We start from the raw sequence: 26661 nt of genomic DNA on the forward strand, positions 1-26661 counted from the left end.
CCCTTCTCTTTATGCTCTCCATCTTTCTCTACATCAGGGTCTTTTCCAGGGAGTCTTCTCTTCTCATGAGGTGGCCAAAGTATTGGAGCTTCAGCTTCACGATCTGTCCTTCCAGTGAGCACTCAGGGCTGATTTCCTTCAGAATGATGTGTTTGATCTTCTTGCAGTCCATGGCGATCAGCCTTGATGGTCCAGCTCTCACTTCCATACATCACTACTGGGAAAACCATAGCTTTTACTATACGGACCTTTGTTGGCAAGGCATGCATAAAAACTCCCAAATCTTAGGAACATAAGAATATGTCTTACAATAGCAGTGGTTGTTCAAGGGTTCAGGCATGGAACATTCACCGTCCTACTTAGAGAGGCTCAGGACTGAGCCTAGGACCTCCTGAATTCAAAGCAGATGTTCTCCCTCTGAGCCACAACCTTTCTCCATTCATCTCAAACTCTTTCCTCCAAATTCCTCAAATACTGAGCACCACCATCCAGATTCACCTGGAAATATTGCAATATTTAGCAGCAGCTGTACATGGCTACAGATGTTGTGCTCCCTTAACAGATTTGGAGCTACTCTTTGGCAAAACCTTTCCCAGAGTTTCACTGACCATTGGAAATACAGGTACTCGATAACTAGGCGCAAGCTTAAGAATTGGAGAATGAAGGGACTAGGAGCTGAGCTGAAGGCAGCTCTGTTCAGGGAAGTTTTCAGTGTGTGATGTTGTATTGTGCTTTTATTTTTATTTTTTTGAGAGCCGCCCAGAGTAGCTGGGGCAACCCAGTCAGATGGGGGGCATATAAATAATGTAATAATAATAATAATAATAATAATAATAATAATAATAATAAAAAAAAAAAACATGATGCCCTAAAAGGTTGCCAAGTGGAGAGTGGAGAAATAACATACAAAGAATCTCTGTCAAAAGCTCCTCAGAAAAGGGCCGTGTTTCTTGAAAAACTCAAATAGCACAAATTGACAGCACTCCTTTCACTTCCAAAACCTTTTAGAAAACAGAATATATATATTTTTTGAAGATGGGAAAATTGAAAGGAGATGAGAGAAATGGCATCCAAAATAGCACATTTAAAATAAAAATAAAAATAAGAAATCTGAGCAGGGGCATTTGCAACACTAAAGCAGAATGTTAATTGAAATCCAACTGTGCCAACAGGAACATTGGAAAAAGACCAGTCAGGATTAGACTAATTAAGATGTCTTTAAAAGAAAAGGCGGAGGGAATCCACCCTGAACAGGTTGGACTGTTTTAAGGAGAAACTTAGCAAGCAGCCATGATAACAAGAGGAACATTTTAACAACTTGTACTAACCCCAACAGTGTAACTTGCAAAACACGGAGATAAAGAAAGCCTGTGTGTGTGTGTGTGTGTAAGCATTTGGTGGAAAGCTGACTTTCTTTCATCCATGCATTCAGGCTGGAGTGTGGACTCTCAAATCTGTTTGTACGAAGCAGTGCCAAAGGCTGCCTAAGCCAAGCTGAATGAACTATTATGCTCTGTACACTATAGAGTAGGAACTCAGCCAAGCTGCTGTAATGTAATGAGCTACCTGTGAATGCATGGAATAGGATATACAGTGGTACCTCGGGTTACAGATGCTTCAGTTTACAGACTCTGCTAACCCAGAAATAGTACCTCGGGTTAAGAACTTTGCCTCAGGATGAGAACAGAAATTGTGCGGCGGTGGCGCAGCAGCAGCGGGAGGCCCCATTAGCTAAAGTGGTGTCTCAGGTTAAGAACAGTTTCAGGTTAAGAATGGACCTCCAGAACAAATTAAGTTCTTAACCTGAGGTACCACTGTACAGTAGCCATGCCCTCTTCAGCATCTGGGCTGGAAACACAGTTCACAGCTGGCGTGGAAACATTTTTGTAGTGGACAAAAATCCACTCATAGGGCAACCATGCTCTGGAACTCTCTCTGAATCATCATCATTATAATTGGCACGGGAAAAACTATATTATTATTATTATTATTATTATTATTATTATTATTATTATTTACAACTGCATAGCTTAGTTGGTTAGAGCATAGTGCTGATACAGTAACACCAAGGTTGCAGGTTCGATCTGCATATGGAACAGTGGCGTATTCCTGGGCAGAGGAGGAATGGTGTAGTCTGTCTCCCCAGCCTGACCCTTCCAGAGAAGAAGGAGACTGTTCAGAATTACAACAGGGGTTTGAGGGAGGTCACAGCTCAGAGGCAGATGAGGGGGAAAGCTGGGAAATAATGGGAGACGAGAAGGAAGAAGAAGCAGCAGCACCAGGGGAGCGACAGCTGACGGACTCAGTGTCTTTAGAGAGCATTCCAGACCCCCCCCTCCCAGGACCAGGCGGGCCTTGAAAGTAGGAGAGCAAAGAGCTCAAAAGCAAAGGGCCCCCAGTGCCAACCATAGAAGAGATGACAACTGAGGAAGTGGGAGAGAAGGGGAGGGCAGATTTACTCAGAGCAACACCATTATTCTGAGACACCACATTCCCAAGCCTCTCTCTGTGAATATTGAATAAAAGCAGATGGTAAGGACTTTCCCTTGTCTTGTCCATTCCTGGAAACCTGCCGTGGGGGTAGGTTCCTCTGCTGCCTGGCAAGATGGTTGGATTAGATGATCCTCAGGGTCCCTTCCAAGTCCTATCATTCTAGGTATCTATTATTATTATTATTATTATTATCCCAGATTTCTGCTCTTACTTAGAGATGCCATGGATGGAACCTGGGAGCTTTGGAATGTGTGGCCTGTCCCAAAGATCACCTGCTGTACTTCATGGGTGAGCATGGATTTGAACCCAGGACTCCTATGTCTGTCGGGAGCCCTGTGTAGATCTTGGAGCGGATGGGCTGATCCCAAGAAGGTAGGGGACAAGGTCAGGGAGTTGGAGCTACGCAACTGGGGGAGGGCCTGAGCGGGATGGAGGAGGCGGAATCAGGGCCTCAAGAACTGCCTGAGCAAGAGAAGGGTGCCATTGATCAAGAGAGTCAGGAGCAGCATCCCAGGGAAGGTTCGAGTGAGCTGTTGGAGAGGTGTCTTGTCCATGTGATATATATCTTTTTAATTTTATTATAAATTTTATTAGTATTTTCCACACAACAGCAACACGAAAAATATAGAAAAATAATACACAAAACACAAAAACTGATATTCAAAAAAACAAATCCATATCTTACAAGTTAATAATATAAACACTAACAAGAGAAACAAACATTGACTTCCACCAATCCCACAGCACCTCCTTTACCTCTCATTGTTTCTTCCTGTTTTCCTTATCATCTCTATCCTAGCATCCAGATATAAATCCCTCTTTCTTATCCTTTCACTTCACAAGGTTATTTCAGACTCAGCCAGATTTCTGTCCTCGAACCTTGGCTTTTAAGGTATTCATTTAGACACTCCCATTCCTTTTCACTTCACTTTTTGTTTTTGTCTTATTATATCTGTCAATTTGGCTAATTCTAAATATTCTGAAAGCTTACATAACCACTCTCCCCTAGTGGGTAACTGATTTCCTTTCCAGTACTTAGCCAACAGGATTCTTGCTGAAGGCGTCACGTATAGGAAAAATTTAGTTTTGTCTTTTGGAATATCCATGCCTTTGTGATATTGCACTTCTCTAGTGGGGCACCTCCTAAAGGACTGTCACTACCCACCCCTCTTGTCAGTAAGGAGCCTCCTCTGGAGAGGCACCTGAGAGTGAATTGGTAACTGAGCTGACACCTCCATCATCAAGGTCACAGAGGCACCAGTGTTGGAATGTATGAACTTCACAGACCTGGTCCACTCATAGAAGTGCCCATTTGCATGTGCAGAGCAAAGACACCTGCTGTTCACCATGCCAAGACTTGTGTTCGCTCCACTCTTCAAAAGGAAGAGACAGGAGATGCATAGCTTGTTGGGTAAACACCTTAGCTTGCACTTAGCCATTCAACTCACCCACTGTGCCTTTTGTCGAATAGTGGAAAAGATGGACGAAGGACACAGCTCTGTTGGATTCACAGCTCTTTACTGCAGCAGTTAGAACTGCTCCTGGAATCAGACTGACTGCAACCGAGCTGGCTGCTTTATATAATACTAAGTAACTTGAAACAGTAACAACTCACAACTAGCTAACCAATCAGGAGTGACAGTTTTCAATCCTTCATTTACATACTGGTGGCCCTGAGTGAGAACTGCTACTAATCTTAATCCATAACACCTTTAACCCTCGTTTTGCCCATTTATCACTCAGATTTATCCATGGAAGAACTGGACAGAAACCAAAAGCTGAATTTGAGTTCTTTGGGCAGCAAGGGCCAGGACAACGTTCAAACCCAACAATCTATTCACTATAATTAGATGCACAGATAGAGTCTTTTTCAGTATTGCAACCCAATTCTTTATAGTATTCCCCTCCCCGACCCAAACATTCCAGATCAAAACAAGTGGAATCAATTAAAGGTTTATTCCACATTTATTTAATAATGATTTTGGCTTCAATTCCCCCCCCCCCCAAAAAATAATTTTCTTCTTATAACAAATGCATTTTGCTAAATAAAACTGAATGTATTGGGCCCTATGCTATCCTTATAGACTTCATTTCATGTGACAATTTGTTTGCTTTTCTTTCATGTTTCAATGATTATCCGTGATCTGTTGCAGGTGAAAGGTGAGTTTATCATTAGGCTAATAAATGGAACCGATAATTCACAAAGTAGATCTCTCATTCTGCTTAAAATATTTTGACAGATTTAAAACTGGTTAACGCGTAACCTCATTTTGTAATTATGGAAAGTGGTGGTATGTGTTCTAAAGACTCCCAAATAAATATTTTTTGTGATTAGAAAACTTGTTACACTTCTCAATTATTAATTTCCCCCCACAGGCTTTCTTTTTTAAAAAAAGAAAGAAAGAAAGAAAATGATGTAGACATTACTTTGGCATTCATGTAAATAGTAAGGCTACTTGGCACTTAGCCTAGTTGTTTAGAATCAGATATTTTGGGGAAGGGTGTTTTGTTTTTTAAAGAAAAATCAATCTTATATTATTGGCACATCGTGCAGAAAACATTTTTTTTAAAAAAATAAATAATTCCTAAATCAGGTTAGCATATTTTCTCTGTGTTAGAGAAAATGAGAGGGTTCAAATTAATTGAATTATGAAAGGTGCCGTCCTTTTGCAGGTGATCATTAGCACTTTCTAGCGGCTCCTGGGATCTGATCTGGAACTACCAACAATAACCACCAGCTGATCTGACAATCCATTCTCTCACTCCAGCTGCTTCGAGGACCATTTATGTTTTATACTACTTTCATGGATCTGTTTCCATTCTCCTATGTCACAGGAACAGCCAGTGTGGTGCCCCTCCAAATTAGACCACAAATCCCACAGTTTTTAATGCAAACCCAAATCAAAAGAGAAGGCCAAATCTAGTCAATCTCTCTCTATCGTGCAGGGCATTCACACATGCTCTACAGTCCAGGGGTCAGCAAACTTTTTCAGCAGGGGGGCGGTCCACTGTCCCTCTGACCTTGTGGGGGGGGGGGGCGGACTATATTTTTTTGGGGGGGGAATGAACGAATTCCTATGCCCCACAAATAACCCAGAGATGCATTTTAAATAAAAGCACACATTCCACTCACGCAAAAACACCAGGCAGGCCCCACAAATAAGCCAGAGATGCATTTTAAATAAAAGGACACATTCTACTCATGTAAAAAACACGCTGATTCCTGGACGGTCTGCGGGCCGGATTTAGAAGGCGATTGGGCCGGATCCGGCCCCTGGGCCCTAGTTTGCCCATCCGTGCTCTACACAGATATAGTTACCCAAAAACAGGACACTATAACTTCTGTTGTTGTTATTTAGTCGTCTTTGTCGTGTTCGATTCTCCGTGACCCCATGAACCAGAGCATGCCTTGGAAACTCTCACTCTCTTCGCAAAGCTTCTCTTTCTTACATCCATGGAGTTTTCTTGGCAAAATACTGGAATGGTTTGCCAGTTCCTTCTCCAGGTGGATCACATTTACTCTAAACTCTCGGTTATGACCTGTCCGTCTTGGGTGGCCCTGCACGGCATAGCTCAAAGCTCCTTGGAGTTCTTCAAGCCCCTTCGCCACAACAAGGCAGTGATCCATGAAGGGGTCTGACTAACTAACTTGGCTTTAAAAGAGGATTAGACAGACTCATGGGAGAGAGGACGATTGACGGCTATTAGCCATGATGGCTCTGCTCTGCCTCCACAGTTGGAGGCAGCAATGCATCTGAAAAACACTTGCTGGAGAGAGAGCTCTTGTTCTCATGTCCTGCTTGCAGGTTTCCCATAGGCATTTGGTTGGCCACTCTGAGAACAGCATGCTGGACCAGGTGGGTCATTGGCCTGATCCACCAGGCTCTTATGTTCAGAGATGGTCAGTCTAGTAGCACAGAGGGATGAATGAAGCAGGGCACTGAGGGAACACTCATTTTTGCTACTACATTGAATGAATGAATGAACTTTATTACGGTCACAGACCAGGATAAAAACCCCGAAAACAAACATATAAATAAAATAGCAGTTAGGATTTTTTTAACTGATAATTGTTAGAGCAAATAAGGACAAAGAAACACGCGTAGGATAAAACATCTGAATAAAATACAAGATTAAACATGGATAATGGATGGATAAAAACTGATACAGTGGTGCCCCGCAAGACGAATGCCTCGCAAGACGGAAAACCCGCTAGACGAAAGGGTTTTCCGATTTCAGAGGTGCTTCGCAGGACGAATTTCTCTATAGGCTTGCTTTGCAAGACGAAAATGTCTTGCGATTCTTGAGTTTTTTTCCGCTCCCCACCCCCTTTTTCTAAGGCGCTAAGCTGCTAATAGCCTTTTAGCAGCTAATCCGCTAATCCCTTAAACCTTTAATAGCCGCTAATAGCCGCTAAACCGCTAATAGCGCTAATCCGCTAATAGGGTTGCTTCGCAAGACGAAAAAACCGCTAGACGAAGAGACTCGCGGAACGGATTAATTTCGTCTTGCGAGGCACCACTGTAATTAAAACAGATAAGAACTAAAAAGAAACAAAAACACACAGTTAAAACAACTGTAAGAGCATAAGAACTAAGAGACTCGCAGTTAAAACAACTATAAGAGGCTGCAGAGTAAAAGCCTCTGAAATAGAGGACACTCACAACATTAGAAACTGATGTGCAAATATGGTTAAAACAGACAATTAAAACAATGTACAACAATAAATTTAGAAACAGTGTACAACAATAAACTATCCCAGGGAGTTGACTCAGTCACCCATGGAACAGAGTTTGGGGATTTTCATGCCGGACTATTTTGAGTTGGGCAATGGTCTGCGCCTACAGATTTGTACACAGAATCTGGCGACCATCGCTACTACATTGGGTGCTGCAGAATTCTTATATTTGTTAAGCCTTTTGGACCGATATGTTGACTGTAGATATTTCTCTTGGATTGCAAGGAAGACACGGCAAACACACCTGGCACTCACTGGGTTGCAAGGCCCTCTTTGTTTTTGACCGCATCAGGGTGCCTCTAAGCAAACAAGAAGAATTGTCCTGAAATGTGACATTTCTTCCGAGGAATACTGTATTCCCTGCATCTGATATTTTACGTCCTGTTTATTGAAGATAGCCATCAGCAACGGTAACGCTCCGTACAGCGGTCACCTTCATTTCAGATGCTCAGTCATCCTTTCATTCTTTCAGAACAGCTATATTGCATGAGGATATTCACAAAATCTTCAGGCTCTTTTTGCAAAACCATCATCCCTGACCGTTGGCCATGCTGGCTGGCTGGCTCTGTGCGGGAGGCAAAGGCGGGAAGCTCTGTCTTGAGCAGCAAAATGGCTTGGGTGGGTCCTGGTGCCCAGGACTATGAATTAAATAATTAAACAAATGCATTCCTATAATAAACATTTGGAAATGTGATTTTCAGCAGGGAGCCAATATGGGAGGCAACTGCGTGTACAATGTACATCTGGTGGGGATAGCTCAGTAGGTAGAGCATGAGACTCTTAATCTTAGAGTCATGGGTTTGAGTCCCACACTGGGCAAAGGATTTCTGTATTGCAGGGGCTGAACTAGATGATCCTTTTGTCTCCTTCCAACTCTACAATTCTGTGATGGTGGCAAAGCAGTATATATTACAGTGGTGCCCCGCAAGACGAATGCCTCGCAAGACGGAAAACCCGCTAGACGAAAGGGTTTTCCGTTTTGGAGGTGCTTCGCAAAACGAATTTCCTATGGGCTTGCTTCGCAAGACGAAAATGTCTTGCGAGTTCCTGCGATTTTTTTTCGCTCCCCACCCCCTTTTTCTAAGGCACTAAGCTGCTAATAGCCTTTTAGCAGCTAATCCGCTAATCCCTTAAGGCTTTAATAGCCGCTAATAGCCGCTAAACCGCTAATAGCGCTAATCCACTAATAGGGTTGCCTCACAAGACGAAAAAACCGCTAGACGAAGAGACTCGCGGAACGGATTCTTTTCGTCTTGCGAGGCACCACTGTATTTACCACTATCTATTGCACAGGGTGCTTTCTCTTTTTTTTATAGTTGCAACAAAGACAATCTACAACTTTTTTGGCTCCTGTGATACAAAAAAAGTTTCCATTTGCTATTACTACTGCTACTTCTCAAAAACTGACATTTTGCAACATTTTACTAGTCCCCCTGATTCCTCTCTTAGGATGCAACCCAATCCTGCTTTGTTCTTGGAAAGGCATGGTGGCAGATTGGGAGTGCAGCTCCCCTGTCTCTGGGATAAGGACCCTTCCCGCAGGTCTTCTCACTTTGGCAGATGGTGAGACTGACCATGGGCTGCTTTGACACATGCCTCAATTGAGAACTTCACTTCCTAGCCAGCCCATTTTTGCATCCCCATTCTGACTAGTGGTCTATTTTCTCCTCCGCAAACGGCTAGCTCCAGACAAAATTTCCCTTTTCCAAAGTATTTCGTCAAGGTCGTACCTTCTTGAGTTTTGACAAGGGAATGAAAGCAGGCATTCTGATGTAAATTAGACTATATCTTTGTGTGCCCTATATATATATATATATATATATATATATATATATATATATATATGCAGAGCCTTCTGTTATTCTGATCTTCTCACTAGGCCCATTGCTGCATTTATTTATTTTTGCCCTCTGCTGTAGGTTAAGCCAGACAAGTCAAAATAAATTAGAGAGCTCTGGAACTTGCAAGACAAATGCAAGAGTGAACAAACTTTTTGCAGAAAGAGGTCCAAGAAGCTTGGTTTCGAAAATGGAAGAAACAAATTTGTTAGTGTATGTATATATGAATCAAGACAAGCATTTCATAATTGCTGTGCATTTCACAAAACCGCTCCTTTGGAAGCCAGAGATTCCAGTCTTACTGGCAGTAAGCTTGTCAAAAAACGTTTAACTCTTTCCGTATTGAATGCTCGTCAATTGACTGCTCTTTAGATTTCGATTCCCTCCCCTTCCCGCCCCCACCCTTTGGGCTCAACAACAACAACAAAAGACATCCTCCTTGCAGGTAAAAAGACATCCTCATTCCAGGTAATTACTACCCTTCTTTCCCCAGGCTTACAGCTCCATAAGATGAGCTATTGTACTAAATAATTAGCACATGCCGTTCAGAATATTATAAGAATTATATGCAACATCAAGCAGGAACTATACACTGACACATGGTCATATTTTCTGTGAAATGTGCTAAACAGAAATTAAATGCTGGCAACAGGTGCATCCAAAACAAGTTATTAATTGTGAGCAAAGTGCCGGTGGGGGTGGGGTGGGGTGGGGCAGCTAACCCCAATATTTAACCGTTAAGACAGCAAAGCATTTCAACGGCTGCTATTGATTTGAACCACGACCTCCGCATACGTATTCATACAAAAACGTGCACGCAAAGCTGGTTAGCCAAATTGCGTTTTGCGGCTATGCATTTTCTTAAAAAGCACACACATTGATTTATAATTTATTAAGTAATTGCCGTGAAGAAGCTGTAGAAAACAAAGGAGTTAGAAAAAAACAACAACACAACAACCCCAAAACCAAAACATTTAATGAGCAAGATTTGAAAGGATCTGTTGTGCAACCAACTTTCGGAGAGAAACAAGAAATCTTTTTCATCTAGTATGAATACAGCCTTCCAAGGTAATTAACTGAAGTCAAGAGAAGATAAAATAGGTAGCCAATGTGGAGTCTTGCTGATGTGTTTGAACTCCAGTTCCCATCATCCCTGGCCAATTGGCATGCTGGCTGGGACTGATGGAAGTTGGAGTCCGGCAACAACAACTGGAGGGCACAACGTCCGGTACCCCTACTTGAAACAGCCCATTCCAATGCAGCAACAACTACCAGACTTTTATTTATTTATATTTTTTTAAAAAATATTTTTTATTAAGTTTTTTACACACAATACAAACCAAGACTAAGAAAGAAGGAATAAGAAAAACACAAAAGAAAATACACAATACAAAAACATATAAAACAACAACATCAAAAAAGAAAAAATATTAATAAAAACAATTTCATCTTTATAGTATTCCTTTCATTTACCAGACTTTTAGAAGACATCTGAAGGCAGCCCTGTTTAGGGAAGCTTTTAATGTTTGATGGATTACTGTATTTTAATATTTTGTTGGAAGCCGCCCAGAGTGGCTGAGGAAGCCCAGCCAGATGGGCGGGGTATAAATAATAAATTATTATTATTACTACTACTACTACTGGCTTCTGATGTCCAGCTCTGGTTTGGGTTCTCCTCAGCACCGGCTGCTGTGTTCAGCTGCTGAGTTCTTGTTCTCCTAGTATTGGCCACCCAGCTTACTCAGATCACCACTGTGGCTCACATCTACCTCCATCTCTCTCTCGGCTCTTCTGACGATCGGCTCCCAGGTCTGGCCCAATGCACTCTTCTGCCCAAGGCAAAGAGCAAGATGGTGTCCTCCTTTCCCAACCAGATTAATGGTTAAATCTCAGTTCAACACTGGCAACGGAATAGTGCCCTCCAGCACAGCTAGCTAGGGGGTGCCAGTCATGCACAGACCCTCTAAGTGACCCTATTTTCCAGGGATAGTCCTGGATTTACAGAAGCTGTCCCAGTTTCTGATTTGATCCCGGAATGTCCTGCTTTACCTTAGGACGTCCCTGTTGTTGTTTTTATCATGTTTTTATATATGTTGGAAAATCTCCAGGGTGGCTGGGGCAACCCAGTCAGATGGGTGGGGTATAAATAATAAAATTATTACTATTATGGAATAGAAGGTCCCTATTTTCATCGGAGAAATGTTGGAGGGTAATCATGCTCAGTGGTACTCACAGTTCTGTCCTCCACGTAACCAGGAAGCTCAAGAGAGAGAGCCAGGGGAAGACAGAGACTTCCAATTCTGGGAAAAAGGTCCTCAGTGGCAAGCGAGGAGCTGAAAGGGGATATGACACATATTGGGGCTTGGAGAAAATATGAGCAACTGGGGTGCGGAGGGTTGGGCCTTTTAAAGACCACATTGCATTGTTTTATGTCAGGGGTGGCTAAGCGGTCACCCTCCAGATGTTGTTGGTCTCCCAACTCCATTCAGCCCTAGTCAGCATAGTCAATGGTCAGGAGTGTCGGGAGTCATATAACAACAACATTTGAAGGGCTACAGGTTAGCCACCCTTGCCCAGGAGATTGCCTCCTCCTAAATCTGGCCCTGCTCAGAGGCCAACATGGGACCGTAAACCTTAATATCATCTTAACACATGAGCCTCTCCACCCCCCACCCGCCATTTTTTCAGGTAACTGAAGTTCCTTTGATCGCTCAAAGTTCATTCTGTGAGCACCCTCTGTTTCCATTTCTTTGTGTGTGCGTGTGTCGAGCGCAAATGCGGCTTAATTATAATTCGTGTTCTCTGCCGTTCTTACAACATCTCAAGTCATGAAGTCTCAAATGGATTTATTGATACTTTGAAAAATATGTAAAAATAAATAATCAGCTGTCACTCTCCATATCGTGCCTCTGTTTTCTTTAGCATTCTTATGTCAGGTTCTATAAACTCCGATGAGGGTCTCGGTGCACTGCGCACGACTTGGCAGCTGTAATGACACACATTAACACTTCTGGCAAGGGGAAAAAAATGTTTTGAAAACCCCGATGTAACAAATCCTCTGGATTTTGAGAAATAAAGTGGTTCAAGGTGCCGTTCTCCGCGGACACTCCCCGGGCACTCGCACAAACAGCTGTGGGCCAGCTTTCCTCGGCAGCGTAGAAAAATCCTTGGTTGAGACCATCTTTCAGTAGTGTGGAAGTTAATACAGTGAGTCAATTTAAACCATCCACATATGTTGGCTGCGTTTCCCCCCACCCCCTTCCTGCAAACCGTGTGTTTATGTTAAACGGGTTTGAACTGAGGAGGAACATGATGTGTATTCTGGAATTCTTGGCACCCTGCTTGTAGATGTTGATAACGGCCATGGCTTGGTATGGCTCAAGCCCACAAGGCAAAAGAAGTGTGTGAGAGACAAAGGGAGATGCCTAGGCCATGCAGTAGGGGTTACAGAGCCGGTGTGGTATAGTGGATAGAGTGTCGGACTATGACCTGGGAGACCAGGGTTCAAATCTCCACTCGCTAGGAAGCTCACTGGGTGACCTTGAGCCAGTCATAGATCATAGGACTCCCAATGGTCATTTTGTCCAACCTCCTGCAATGCAGGAATCTCAGCTAAGGCATCTATAACAGATGGCCATCCATGACTCTAAAACCCAGCCTCTCTCATAGGGTTGTTGTGGGGATTAAATTACGAGGGGGGAGCATTTAGAGTGAGAACTTTACCAGAGGTGTCATGGGCTTTGAAGACCCTCAAACTCAGGACGCAAGGGAGAAATGTGCCAAGAGGAAGGCACGCTTGGCAAATCCACACCATGATCAACTCTTGACTGGAAACCAATGTCCTCACTGTGGAAGGACATGTGGATTCAGAATTGTTAAAACCATGTTTATGGAAGACAATGAGTGATTGCCAAAGAAGAAGAAGACCCCCACCCCCAGCCTAAGAGACAGAAAAAGAGAAAGTGTGTGTTTACACACTTCATTTTCCCAAGGGATCTGGGTAAAAATTTGGATTCATTAGAATTAATCTGAGCCTTGAAAAGCAGAAAGACCTGAAAGAGGAGGTGGGAAAGACTGCCACTCTTCCCCACTTCCTCTTTCAGCTCTATGTACTTTCCAAGGCAGAAAAGAGTGGCCACACATCGCCTTATCAGCTTGTGCACAGTGGGGGTAAGGGTGGGGACAGAAGAAATTCAGGGGCTTTTCAGGATGCCTGAGGAAGACTTGATAGGCACCACAGATTTCTTATCACCGTGTGGAAAGAACCAATGCATTGCGATTGACCATTCTGCTTCATTTGTTAGCACTTCCATATGTTTGAAGGCTCAAACCAAGGCCATAAAGGCAGCTAAAGTATACATATATGTTTAAGACTAAGAGAGCATCCAAACACACACGTGCAGTGTGCAAGGTGAATAATTGCTTTATTTATTTCCCCCAACAATCATGATCCTTAAACTTAAATGGCAGCATCACTTTTTAGCCAGATAAAATGGTAAATGTTAAATTCTGAATGGTAGAGGAGGAGAGAAAAAATGGCAAGGACCACGAGAAAGAATTGTGAATTAAACTGTAAATTGACCCATTACAAACTAAGTTCCTTTTTGGAATGGGCAAACTTGAACTGGAACTAATTCCTTTTTTAAAAAATGAACTTTCCATGTTCTGGCTTGTGTACTATGCGCTAGTTCAGTACATCAGTTTTGATTTACTGCCAAATGGCACCAGGGGAAATTGCAGAGTAAAGTGTGGGGTTTCCAGTTATGAGAAGGATAAGGTATTGCCATTTTTGAAGGGAAAAAAAAGAAGAAAGAAAAAAATCTACTAGCTAAAGCCTTTCAATCCAAAGAGCAGATTTTACATTCCATGTATAAACCTCTGGAAGCCACCGTTTATGGTGGCAATGCTGAGAGACCCTTTAGCACAGTGCCACGAACAGCAACCATATAATAAAATGCTTTTAATTGGATAGTTAATAAATGTTGTCCTCTTCATAAAGAAAACCAAGTGTGGATGGAAAATTGACTTCCAGGGAAGGAAAGAAGCCAGCATTAATATAGTTGATTTAGGCAGCAGTAATATAGATATTATGAACTCAGGGTGTTAGGAGGAAGACATTAATAATCGGGGTGTTTTGTAGATGGTTTGGGCATACGAAAAGAGAGAGCCTTATTTAATGGACATTGTTGAACTTGAAAGGCAGAGGTTCTTAGAGGGGCTGGCTCTGCCATCAGGCAGAATGAGGAAGTTGCCCCAGGCAACTGATTTGGGGTCTCATACAGGGCAGCAAATTATTGGGTTTTTTATTTATTTAAATCATTCTGTTTTATCTCCCAGAGAGCAGTGTTTCTTACTCAGGTGCCAAAATAACTCTTGGCACCTACAGCTGGGAAGGCCTAGGACCCTCGTACCTACGGGACCGCCTCTCCCAGTATGCCCCACGGAGAGCCTCAAGGTCCATAAATAGCAACACCCTAGTGGTCCCGGGCCCTAAGGAAGTTAGATTGGCTTCAACCGGAGCCAGGGCCTTTTCAACTCTGGCTCCGGTCTGGTGGAATGCTCTGCCTCATGAGACCAGGGCCCTGCAGGATCTGATTTCTTTCCGCAGGGCCTGTAAGACAGAGTTGTTCCGCCTGGCCTTTGGCTTGGAGCCAATTTGATTCCCTCCCCCTCTTTCTTTTTTCTTTTCCTTTCTCCTTCTGCGATGAGGCTACATTTTAATATTTTAATGTTTCAATATTTTAATGTTGTATTTTAATCTTGTTTTTAAGTTGTATTCATTCAACTTGGTTTTATTATTGCTTGTTAGCTGTCCTGAGCCCGGCCTTGGCTGGGGAGGGCGGGGTATAAATAATAATAATAATAATATCACTGTTTCATCAGTACATACCATCTGTTTGAACCATGATCTGGATGAGGGTTCTCCCCCAGGGCCACAGGACGTCCCAGCTGGGAAGGGGGAGGTGATCAAACCAGTTTCCAACACACCTCCAGAGAGCGAGGTTTCCACGGTAGCTGAGAAGATGACTGACCAATCTGTAGAGCCAACTGTATGGGAGGCTGAGGGAGAGTTAGAGGGTTAGACTTGAGTCCTGTCAGCAAGAACACATTGCTATCAGCACAGGAGAAACCCCTAAACCACTTGCTGGCAAGCTCAGTCTTCTCGCTTGGGGCGTGAACTGTGGAAATGGTGAGCGTCACTCCCTCCCTCTAAAAGTAGAGAGAGAGAAAGAGCCATGTCAAGTGTTGGAACGATGTCTTTGTTTATGCCCAGCCATGTGTCCCAGATTCTGCCAGTGTGCTTTTTAAACCTTGTAGCCTATGATAAGACACAAAGAGATGGAAAGAAGATAAAGTCCCTACCAGAGAAGAATGGCAGAACAAGTTGATGGATTGTGCTGAAATGGCTAAAATGACTGGAAGAATCAGAAATCAGGAGGACCAAAATTTTAATAAGGAATGGGGAAATGTTTATAACTTATCTTAAAGATCATTCTAATCAGTTAAGATCTTTAGTAGGATTAGAATATCACTTGTAGTTTAATGGTGAATTTTGAACACAATGGAGAGATCAAAGATTTGGATGATCATAAAAGATGCAGGAAGGAATGATTAACAATAGGACCCACAGAGGGGAGGAGGGAAGTCCAAGAGATTCCTTGGAATCTTGTTTTTATGTTGTATGTTGGATATGTGATTGTAAAATTTTAATCTGAAAAACCATATATATATATATATATGTTTTTCTCATATATATATATATATATATATATATATATATATATATATATAATAGGATATGAAAATTGGGTGCTGATTTCCTCAATGAAACTTTCCGGAATTCTTGAGTGGAGACTCTGAGACTTTCATCCGAGTGTGGGAGCCTTGGAGCTTCCATTTTAATGGTCCACAATGCCCCTGCCATAGCATGGGGCAGGAGCCTTGTACGAAATAAAAATGGCAGCCCCCAGGTCAGGATCTGGGAAGCACCAGTTCCATTTCCCACAGGGTCCCAGTTCCATGCTATGGCAGGGGCATTGTGGACCATTGTCAGCATTGAAAAAGGCAGGTCAAAGCATTGTCAGCATTGAAAAAGGCAGGTCAAAGACACAGCTACTTTGTCAAATTTGGAGCTGGCCCTTATAAATATATGCGCTTGTGCTTTTATGTCCAGCTAATGTTCTATCATTATATAGCTATGTTGATGCAAATGTCTTCCTTTCTGTTGTGGAGCGCTGTGCTCCGAACTTGCTTTCCCCCCAGCATGTACGAGTCCCCGGTATGTTTTGCTAGAACTTGACTGGAGAGGCTAATTATGTTTGATTTATAGCCCATAGAGGTGGTTCTCATTTCAGATGAGGACTTCCCTTGGTAATGTACTAATAACCACAGGTTCCAAGAGGCTAAACTGAGACTAATACGGAAGAATTCAAAGCAAAACTTGCAGGGGAGCCTCATAAAGGCATTGAATGGAACAGACAAACTCTTTAAGATAAAAGAGATGTGTGCACATGTGGGAGTGGGAAATTTTGGTTACTTTTCTTTCCTTGGCATTTGTATATTAGCTTCTCTCCCTTTTGGACTCGTGTGTGGATGAGTGAATATTTTTAAACACCCTTCGCTGTTTGTTTTACAGTTCCTTTGGTTATTTATTTAGATAGGGAGCCGACCCTGTTCCAGACAGTTGTATTATAGAAACAGAAAACAGATGGTGCCCTATCGTGAAGGTCAGTGGGCAAAATGAGACCCAAAGGAGAGAGTAGAGCAGCGATAGGGAATCCCTTGCCATCAGACATTGTTAGACTCCAGCTCCCATCAGCCCCAGCTAGCATGGTCAATGGTCATCAACATCAGGAGGGCTACAGGTTCTCCATAAGAACATGTCTGCTGGATGAGGCCAATGGCCCATGTAGTTCAGCAACCACCCTTATTTTTCGCTCCATAAGCCACACCTGACCATAAGATGCACCTAGTTTTTAGAGGAGGAAAACAAGGAAAAAAAATTCGCCCCTCTTTCCGGCTTATTGTAGAGCAAGCAAAGCGAGAGCCGCTTACGCACTCTGCGCAGCTGTCGCTTTTCTTGCTTTAATGCAAGCGAGAGCCACTTACACGGCTACTGTCCCACTTTGCGCAGCTCTCACTTTGCTTGCCTATCCCTCCTCCTGCCTCACTGTAAAGCAAGGTGATGCCGGATCAAGAAGAGGAGGCGGAGACACCAGGACAGGTGCTTTGCTTGCCATGGCTCCCTTCTGTCCCTCCTCTCGCCTCGCTGTAAAGCAAGCAGAGCGAGAGCAGCTGACATGCTCTACGCGGCTCTTGCTTTGCTTGCTTTCCTGTGAGCCAGGAGGAGCAAGGTGTGAGGAGGGATGGACAGGAGCCATGGCTCTCGTCCACCCCTCCTCCCGGCTTGCTGTAAAGCAAGCAAAGTGAGAGCCGTGCAACGCGGGACAGAAGCCGTGTAAGCGGCTCTCGCTTTGCTTGCTTTACTGTGAGGTGAGAGGAGGGACAGGCGGGAGCCATGGCTCCGCCAGCGGAAGCATCCCTCAGCTCATGACTGCAGCGGCAGCTGAGGGATCCTGCTGCCGTCCATAAGCCGCACATAAGCCCTTACTTTTTAGGAGGAAAAAAGTGTGTCTTATGGAGCGAAAAATACGGTGGCTGCCCAGATGTCTGTCAGAAAACCTCAAGCAGAATCTAAGCACAAGAGCTTAGATGTTCTTGCTTTTCAGAAACATCACTGCAGAGCATGGCCATCATAGCTAACAGTCATTGATAGTCTTATCTTCCATGAATTCGTCTAATCTGCTTTTAAAGCCATCCAAGTTGGTGGCCATCACTGCCTCCCTTGGGGGGGGGGCAAATTCCACAGTGTAATTGTGCTGCATGAAGAAGTCCTTTCTTTTATTTGTCCAGAATCTCCCAACATTCAGTTTCATTGGATGCCCATGAGTCAGTAGTGGAGCAAGCCGATCGGGTGCCTGGGGCAGCTCCTGGGGGCGTGGGGCCAGCTGCCCGTAGGGGTGGGGCGAGCCCGGAAAGGATGCTTCGCGAGGCCTCCGAGGAGTCTGCCTGCCTCCTCCCACTCAGCCGCCCTGCAGCTGAGGGGGAGGCGGTGGGCAGACCGTTTGGGTCAGTGCGGAGCCTGCGGGCACCCAAGCCACTGTGTCACTCCCAGGAGAGAGACACATGGCTCTGGCACGCTGCAGGCCCCGCGATGAGTGCCGCCCGGCATTTTGTCAACCCCCCCAGTGGCGACACCCGGGGCAGACTGCCCCTACCTCACCCCCTTCCTCCGCCGCTGCCATGAGCTCTACTGTGATAAGAGAGAAGGGGAAAAACTTTTCTCCAACCACTTCCAGGCTATGCATAATTTCATAAACTTCTACCACGTCAGCTCTTACTTGCTTTTTCTCTAAGCTAAAACAAAGTCCCAGATGCCTCAGCTTTCCCTTTGCTTCCCCCTGAAGCAGAGCGTAATGAGGCCCCGGACAAAGCGTAGGCCTGAGACCTGCAGTGAAATATCATCAGGGGGAAAATAAAGATGGCAGACCCTGAAGTAAAATGCATCTAGCGCTAAAGCAGTTTCATCGGACTTTCACCGTTTCAGCAAAATAGATGAGCCAGTTAAAAAGCCTTAGAAGATTTGGGGTCCAAATATTCGAAGGAATTCATCCTCCCATACCAATCTGTCTATGCTTAAAAACTAGAAGGGGAAGCCTTGCTGATGAGCCTACAACCACGTGATGTTTGAAAGGTGGTAGCATGTGGTGGCTTCCCATCTCTGGAATGTCCTCTGCACTGCTGCGCCCCTTGTTGCTTGGCCACATGACCAGCCTAATGGAGGGGAATACTGATGCCTAAGCCACCCCAGCATTTTGTTGGAGGTCCTCTTAAACCTAGAGATGGCCCTGATGGAATGCATTCTTGTAGCAATTTGGATGGGGGCAAAACTATTGGGTGGCAAGGGGGGAAAAACAGGTATAAAAGGACAATTGCCTCCAAGTTTGGGGCAAGTACCCTTTGGTAAATCACAAAACATGCAGAAAAGTAGAGTGTGGAAGTATGAGCCGCTCGACCCTTAAAATATGCCCTTATGAGTTCCAAAACAGTCCCCTCTTCCCCCAGCATAGAAAAAGGCCATACATTTGATAAGTAAAAATGGTTTACTTACAAACTCTCCAAAGGTCAAATTCATGCACTTTTTCCATACGGCATTGAGAAAGCATTGCACAGGCAGTAAAACTTGGCTTAGTTACAATTGTGAAAGTTCCTAAATTACTGGTCTAGGAACTCAAGAGCGCCTTGTACAACCTAAGCAGCTCAGACCACTTTACACCCTGAGCTTGGCAGGTAGACTGAGAGGGGAACAAAGGCTTTATTCCCGAGTCCCTCCCAAGGTGAGCTAAGCCTGTCAGGATAGCTTACATTATGCTTTTAACTCCTTCACACATTAAATAGACTTAAGCATGAGGCTGGTTATCTCACAAAACTCAGAATTAGTTGGCTCCACCTACCATTGGCTCTTGGGCCATTCTTCTTCTTCTTAGGTAGGACTTGAGTGCAAATGAAAGACGCAAGCATTCTGTGCACCCAAATGTCACACTGAATGTTTAGTAGAACTAAGCATTCAGTGCGATCCTCTGCAATGTTTGCTCAGAAAGAAGTCCCACAGACTTCAGGGGGGAATCTTCCCAGGTAAGTGGCTATTGGATATTGCATTCGTAGCTCATATAATGAAACACATTGAGGAGAAAGTTAATTGCATTGAACTCAAAGGGATTTCCTTCAAAGTGAACAGTGCACTTTGGATTGTATTGCACTGCTCTTTCAAGTGTTTTTACTTAAGAATTACCCTAATATTCAAAGGTTAAGGGTGATGACAGTAAGTTAAGGTTAACAGATGTCCCCGTTTCCTGGGGACAGTCCCCGGATTTACAAATCAGTCCCCTGACAAAATCGATCTATTTAGTAGGAAACTGAAAAGTGTCCCCGGATTCATTGAAAAAAAATATGGTAAGTTTCAGTGTTCACAGCGATTGTTCTAAAGTACAATGGGAAGGCAGATTTCTTGGACAACAACAAAGGGGCGTGGATCTGAACTGGAGAAAACAACCACCATCAATGTAGTCATTAATAAAGATCCCTCCTCTCCATCTTTGCGTTTTGCCCATTTCCATGTATCCCCATGTGGAGAACCCCATATCTTGGCTACATGCTGTTTAATTCTGTTCTATTCAAGCATAGTGTGGTTTAGGCTTTTTAATTTAAATATTTCAAAGAACCAATTTGTGGCAGAGGTGTTACTTTCCTCCTTAAGTACATATTATGCATTTTTATTACAATTTTGCTACAGCCAAATGTCTTTTAAAAGCCTGATTCACAAACCACTTCACTGCTCTTCAAGAATGAAAAACAAAGAGAATGCGCCGAAACGTGATTTACCTGCTGAAATGTAGTAAAAAAAACCACACGCACACACACATGCACACGCACACACACACACCATAGAAATTAGGGTAATTTAAACCTAGTTCTTATTTTTAGGCTTCAAAGTATTTTGGCATTTAGTTTGTTTGGCTTGATGATTATCATTTTATGTAGTTGTGGTTATTTTAAAATGCTGTTTCCATGACAGCCTTGTAAATGAACCTTCAGCTCATGTTCTCCTTTCCCTTTTACAAATAAACCCTCTTCTCAGAAAGGGAATGTCTGCTGGCAAACGCACATCTCAACCACATTCTTGTAAGGCATGTGGTTTTGCCCTCTGCTTTGGTTGAGTAGCAGCTCGGGTGACACCGCATATTTCCTTTTCTCCCAAATCTCAGGGTCCGTCAAGGCAGTCCTGTGTGCAGAAGAGATAGCAGAGGGAAGCCATCGATTCTCAGGAACCCTCCAGAAACAGCCACTCATCAACTATGTAGTTTATTATAACATTTTTACCACTATGGGGGAGGTCCCTTTTGATGTTCTGCCACGGGCATTGAAACATCTTGGGCCATTTAGGACTGGGACCTGGGTTGTTTTGAGCCTTACCTCATTCTTGAGGAGGGTGGGATATGCAAAAACAGACCTGCTTTCTGGGCCATTTGAATATCAGTTGCTAGAAGCCAAAGGAGGGGAGAGTGCTCTTCTACTCGAATCCTACTTGCCCATAGGCATCTGATTGGCCACTGTGAGAACAGGGTGCTAGACTAGATGGGCCATTGGCTGGATCCACCAGGCTCTTCTTATGTTCTTAATCTAAGCCAGGGCTAGCCAACAGGGCACCCTCTAGATGTTCTGGATGACAACTCCCCTCAGCCCTCACCATTGGCCTTCCTGGTTGGGACAAGTGGGAACTGGAGTCTACAACATTCAGAGGACACTATGTTGGCTACATCCGCTCTAAGCACATGGGGATGCTTAAAAAAAAATCCTCACACCATTCTGGATTTTGTGACTCCTGGATAGAGAACAGCTCTGTTAGGCTCCCATCCTACACCTACCAGTAATTACCTGGATGTAAAGGTAAAGGGACCCCTGAAAATTAAGTTGCGAACAACTCTGGGGTTGCGGCGCTCATCTCGCTTTAAAAGCCAAGGGAGCTGGCGTTTTTCTGGGTCATGTGGCCAGCATGACTAAGCCGCTTCTGGCGAAACCAGACCAGCGCATGGAAACGCCGTTTACCTTCCCGCCACTGTGTGGCTTTCGAACTGCTAGGTTGGCAGGAGCTGGGACCAAACAACGGGAGCTCACTCCGTCGCGCCACCCGCATCCCTTTACCTGGATGTAAGCCCCATTATACATAAGAGGTGACAGAGCAGATATTCTGGTAGACATAAGCATATGTAGATATCTTTTTTCTTCTTCTTCTCTCTATCGCCCCTTACACGGACCATAAAATTGCCTTGGCCCTTGAAGGGAGGCATTGTGATTGTGGTTTAGTAAACAACGTTAGTCTGAATAAAATAGGAAGACAATACATCCCTTAAACTTCTTCCTATTAAAGAATAATGTTAATTGGTTAGTGTATGCAGGAGAAGGTTATATGGCCCATTGACTTTATATAGATTGAAATGCTAAGCAGGGCCAAGTAGAAACATCAGTAGGGAATAGAGGGTAAGTACTCATCAGTTTTATGTGCTCTTTCCTATTTTCCTATTTATTGCTTACCCCTCACGGTGTTTCTCGGCAAGCCCCTATAAGTCAAGTCAGTTGGCTGCTGAATACTACGTGGCTCAGCAAACGAGATGGTCGCGCCATCTACATTCCGTTTTTGGTGTAAAACAAAACCGATGCTTTGGTCTACACACACAGTAGAAGGAAGCGGCAAACTTCTCAGGTGTAGCTGTGACTGGTGTCCATTGGGGACTGCTGCGGCAGAACGCAGGGAGGTCATCACTAGGGGGCACCAGAGCCAATGGCAAGCAGAGCCAGCTAATACTAGTTTTGTACCCATCCTCTTTGCAGCTGAGTTCTACAAGGAATCACACTGAGATGGACCCATAGGCAGGTGGGGCCTGGCTGACGGCACTTGATAGGACAGTGCCTCGTTCTCCTTTTATGGACTGCTGAGGTGGTGGAATGGACAATGCCACTTCAGGCTGCTGTTATACAGGTAATAATATTGAAGCTTTCTGTGTGCAACCCCCACCATCCTAGTAACTCTGTTAGCAGGAAACTACAACAGCAAGGAGTAGCCTGGTTTTTTTTGGGGGGGGGGGGTTGTAACTTACAAGGAGATTTTACATGAAGAACATTCAAAGCTGGCACCTTGTCCACCCGCGTTGTGAAGTGGTGCAGTCCAATCTACCGTGTCAGGATTCTTCCGCCTTGTTCTGCCGCAGAGGCCCTACCCTATCCCCTCGATACCTCGTAAATAAAAAGCAAAACCTGCACCACGTTTTTGTTTTTGTAAAATAAAGGGGCAGCAAAAATAGAAAGTCTGCTTTCACCAAAACCGAGGAGAAGTTCTGCTTTAACAAAATGGTAAAATATCTGGAAATAATGAATCAAATGAATAAAGAAAGGGGGGAGGATGTGATAAACTGCTTCCTAACCTCATATCCCACAGAGCCTAGGACTTGTCGATCAGAAGGTTGGCGGTTCGAATCCTCACGACGGGGTGAGCTCCCGTTGCTCGGTCCCTGCTCCTGCCCACCTAGCAGTTCGAAAGTGCAAGTAGATAAATAGGTACCGCTCCAGTGGGAAGGTAAACGGCATTTCTGTGCGCTGCTCTGGTTTGCCAGAAGCGGCTTAGTCATGCTGGCCACATGACCCGGAAGCTCTACACCGGCTCCCTCGGCCAATAAAGCGAGATGAGCGCTGCAACCCCAGAGTCGGCCACGGCTGGACCTAATGGTCAGGGGTACCTTTACCTTTACCTTTAACCTCAAATCCTAAGCAAATAAGCAGAAACTGCAGTTAAATCAATTGCCTCGTCCCAAAAAGGATATTGCAGGGTTGGAAATGGTTCAGAAAATGGCAACCAAAATGATAAAGGGGATGGAGCAACTCCCTAGTGGCTGGATTCTGCATCCACTCTCAGAATTGTACATCCTGCCAGCTGCTGGGATCCACAGGTGGGGAGAATGTTGTTATGACCAGGTTCTGCTTGCATGCTTCCCAGGGGCTACTGGTTGGCCACTATGAGAAAAGAACCCCTGGCTTGATCCAGCATGTATGTTCTTATGATCTTCTAGGTCCTCACCAGCAAGCTTAGAAGCTAAATAAGAACATGGCGGCTGGGGGAGGGAAGAGGACCTGGAGAGGGGAGGGGAGGAAACTTTGCACTTGCTGGTGGATGCTAAAAAAAGATAACTGGAAATGAATTGCCGTAACAGGAAGCCTGCAATAATTAACCTAGAGATTATAGAAAGAAAGAAATCAAAACAGAATGTCAGGAGTGGAATGCAAGAGAAAACACACAAATTGGTAATGCCTTGTTAAAAGTGGATTAGGTTTGCCTGGGTCATGCCCTCATGCTAGGGGTGGGCAGTGTATAGCCCTCAACCTAATTTAATTAGGGCAGCAAAGAAGGGGAAATAGGTGGAGTGGGGGAGAGGTAATTGCAAAGAGAGAAAAGGGTTGGCAGAAAGGCAGCAAGGGGGTGCCCTGCTCACTTTTGGCTCTTTTCCATCCAGTTTTGTCCTGGTTCTGCCAACACAGCTCTCCAGCCCCACCCACCCCTGCCTCTGTCCCCTCCCACTGCTGGTACACACCTCCTGTCTACCCCGGGGAAATGCAGCCCTCCTCAGGTTCCTCTCAACTCTGCCTTCAACATTAAGCCTGTAGGCAACCTGCTGGGGACGGTTAAATTCTGAATGGCATCTGCCTCACTTTGGGTGCTTTTGGAACTAGCAAATGAAGACTGTTTCCAAGTCCCTGTTTCCATGGGACTTATTTAGGGGAAGAAATGCATCGTGTCATAAATATGGGAGACTCCATCACAGGCTGCTGAAATAATTGCACTGGTGGCTTGTTAGCCACTGGGCTGGGTTCAGGATGCGGTTACTGGTGTCCAGAGCTCCATACGGTTTTGAAGTAGGATTCCTAAAATATCATCTCACTCCGCATGTAGTCAGCTAACTGCCATTCTTTTCAGGAGAAGGCATCCCATAAATGCCATCTCATCAGGAGCTCTGTTCCTTATGATTTAGGAATTGGGCCTTTAGTGTGTTGGCACCTGTCCTTTGGAACTCCTTCCCACTGCATATCAGATAGGCACTACCTCATTTTGGTGCCCATCAAACAACTTCTTTTTCCAACAAAACTTTTATCTGCAGATTCTTGTCCAGTCTGTATCTGTCTTGGGTTTGAAACTGGCTTCACGCCTGATAATGGTTTTAATTGGCTTTTGGATATGAGTTTATTGCTGCTGCTTTCATTGTTGAATCACAACGAGATGTTTCTTAGGAAGTGATTCCTAAATGGAAAGACAAAAGTCTTATATGTGTGCATACAGATCCTTCCTTGATAATCTTTTATTCCTTGCCCTTGTTGTCTGGTGTGTGTGTGTAGCATTTCCTTCGGATGTCTTTCTAAAAAATTAGAACAATTTACTTTGCATGGTTTTTTTTGTTTCTTGCATTCTATTGTATTTTATTGTAAACCAGTGTTTTGACATGGAGTGGCGTATGAGTTTAATAAACGATAAATGAAACAGGGAGGAATCTTCCCTCTTTAAAGGAACAAATAGCCTCTGTTGGTGGGATATAGTAAAGATTTATCCAACTCTCTCATTCCAGGAAAAGGGGCAAAAATCATATTGTGACAAGGCAGTAGTAAAATTTTGCTGGAGGTACTAAGTCAGTAACACAGAAACCATCTTAAAAGACTTAAGAACGGTTCTTCCTATTCCATTCTCCCTGACCAGAACCAACTAAACTTTAGAATCCATTTTAAATTACCATAGACTCAGGATATCTAATATCTATCTGTCTACCTACTTTTCTTTCTTAGTATATCTGTATCTATATCTAAAACCAAGGCACAGGTAATGCTGTCCACTGGGCTGCTGTCAGGGCAAACGGCCCTTTAATGTTGTTTTTCTATGTGTTTTGATGTATTTTAACTGCTGTTTTTAACTAGTTCATTCATATTGCTTTGTTTTTAAATGTCGTAAGCTACCTAGAATTCCATCTTGGAAGAAAGGCAGGAGACAAATATGTAATATAAATATCTAAATCTAAATCTAAATAAATATCTAAATCTATACACCATGTACCTACCTATCTACCCAGTCTAATCTCTAGATAGATTCATGACAAGAAACATTAAGGGGAAACATGTATAATGAATTCCACTGCCTCCGTGGCATTGTATCCTATGTCAAATATATAACATACTCAGTAAAACTGCTGTTTAATTGATGTTTTCTTCTTTCTTCTGCAGTTTGAGACAGGATGAAAACATCACTCTTCTTCCTGTAATTGATGGCTCCCTCTTGTCCTGTGTTCAGGAGGAATGAAGCATCAATTAAACAATGACTGGGTGACATTTTATGTATTTGACCTGGGTTTTGAACTGCCGGACAAAGTGGTGGGTGGATGGGAGGGATGGCGAACTTGCTTTCTCTTGTTAAAACTGAAACTAATTAGTCACATATTTATTCCGAGGGAGGAAGGGCTGAAGAGAACACGGCTTTCTCCTGGATGAAGCAGTTGCCACTTAAAATTTGTACTTGACGAGTGATGGTAAGAAAGAAAGAATTTGTTGTCATTAAAATGCTGTTTACTGTACTGTTACTGTGGACTACCTGAAGCCACAAGGGAATTTACGATTTCCACATTGGGTTTCTCCATTCCGCTCCTCTGTTTTCTCCAGTCAGTTCCACCTACACTTTCCGGGCCTCATTATTTGCATTTCTAATTCATAGTGGAAAGGTTTCCACCATTACATTTCTGCTAAACTTTAAATCGCTAGAAAGAGTTGCCGTGCCTTAAAATAGGATGCGCTTTGGCCTTGCCGAGAACGCATCAGCTGTTGTTATCACACTAGAAAGCAGTGTGATTACATTGTTTGCAATTTTTGTTGGTCCTTCGCTTTACTCTTATTTTGGAATAAAGAATCTGTGTCACGCAGATAAGAATGCTTGCAAATTCCTTGGCTTTT

At 43.8% G+C, this 26661-nt stretch overlaps 1 long non-coding RNA gene across 1 annotated transcript in view; it reads right to left on the bottom strand.

Moving 5' to 3' along the window:
* The window catches only part of LOC310677900, a 29237-nt gene extending 13995 nt beyond the window's left edge, over positions 1–15242 (bottom strand). Inside the window, exons 1-2 of the long non-coding RNA XR_014511499.1 lie at positions 14960–15242; positions 11303–11402 (exon numbers count right to left, since the gene is read on the bottom strand). This is a non-coding gene — a long non-coding RNA (uncharacterized lncRNA). The remainder of the gene's footprint in view (positions 1–11302; positions 11403–14959) is intronic.
* Positions 15243–26661: the final 11419 nt, after the last annotated feature.

This window comes from Podarcis tiliguerta, assembly GCF_965153285.1.
Source record: "Podarcis tiliguerta genome assembly, chromosome: 1".
In the NCBI taxonomy this organism is placed as follows: Eukaryota; Metazoa; Chordata; class Lepidosauria; order Squamata; family Lacertidae; genus Podarcis; species Podarcis tiliguerta.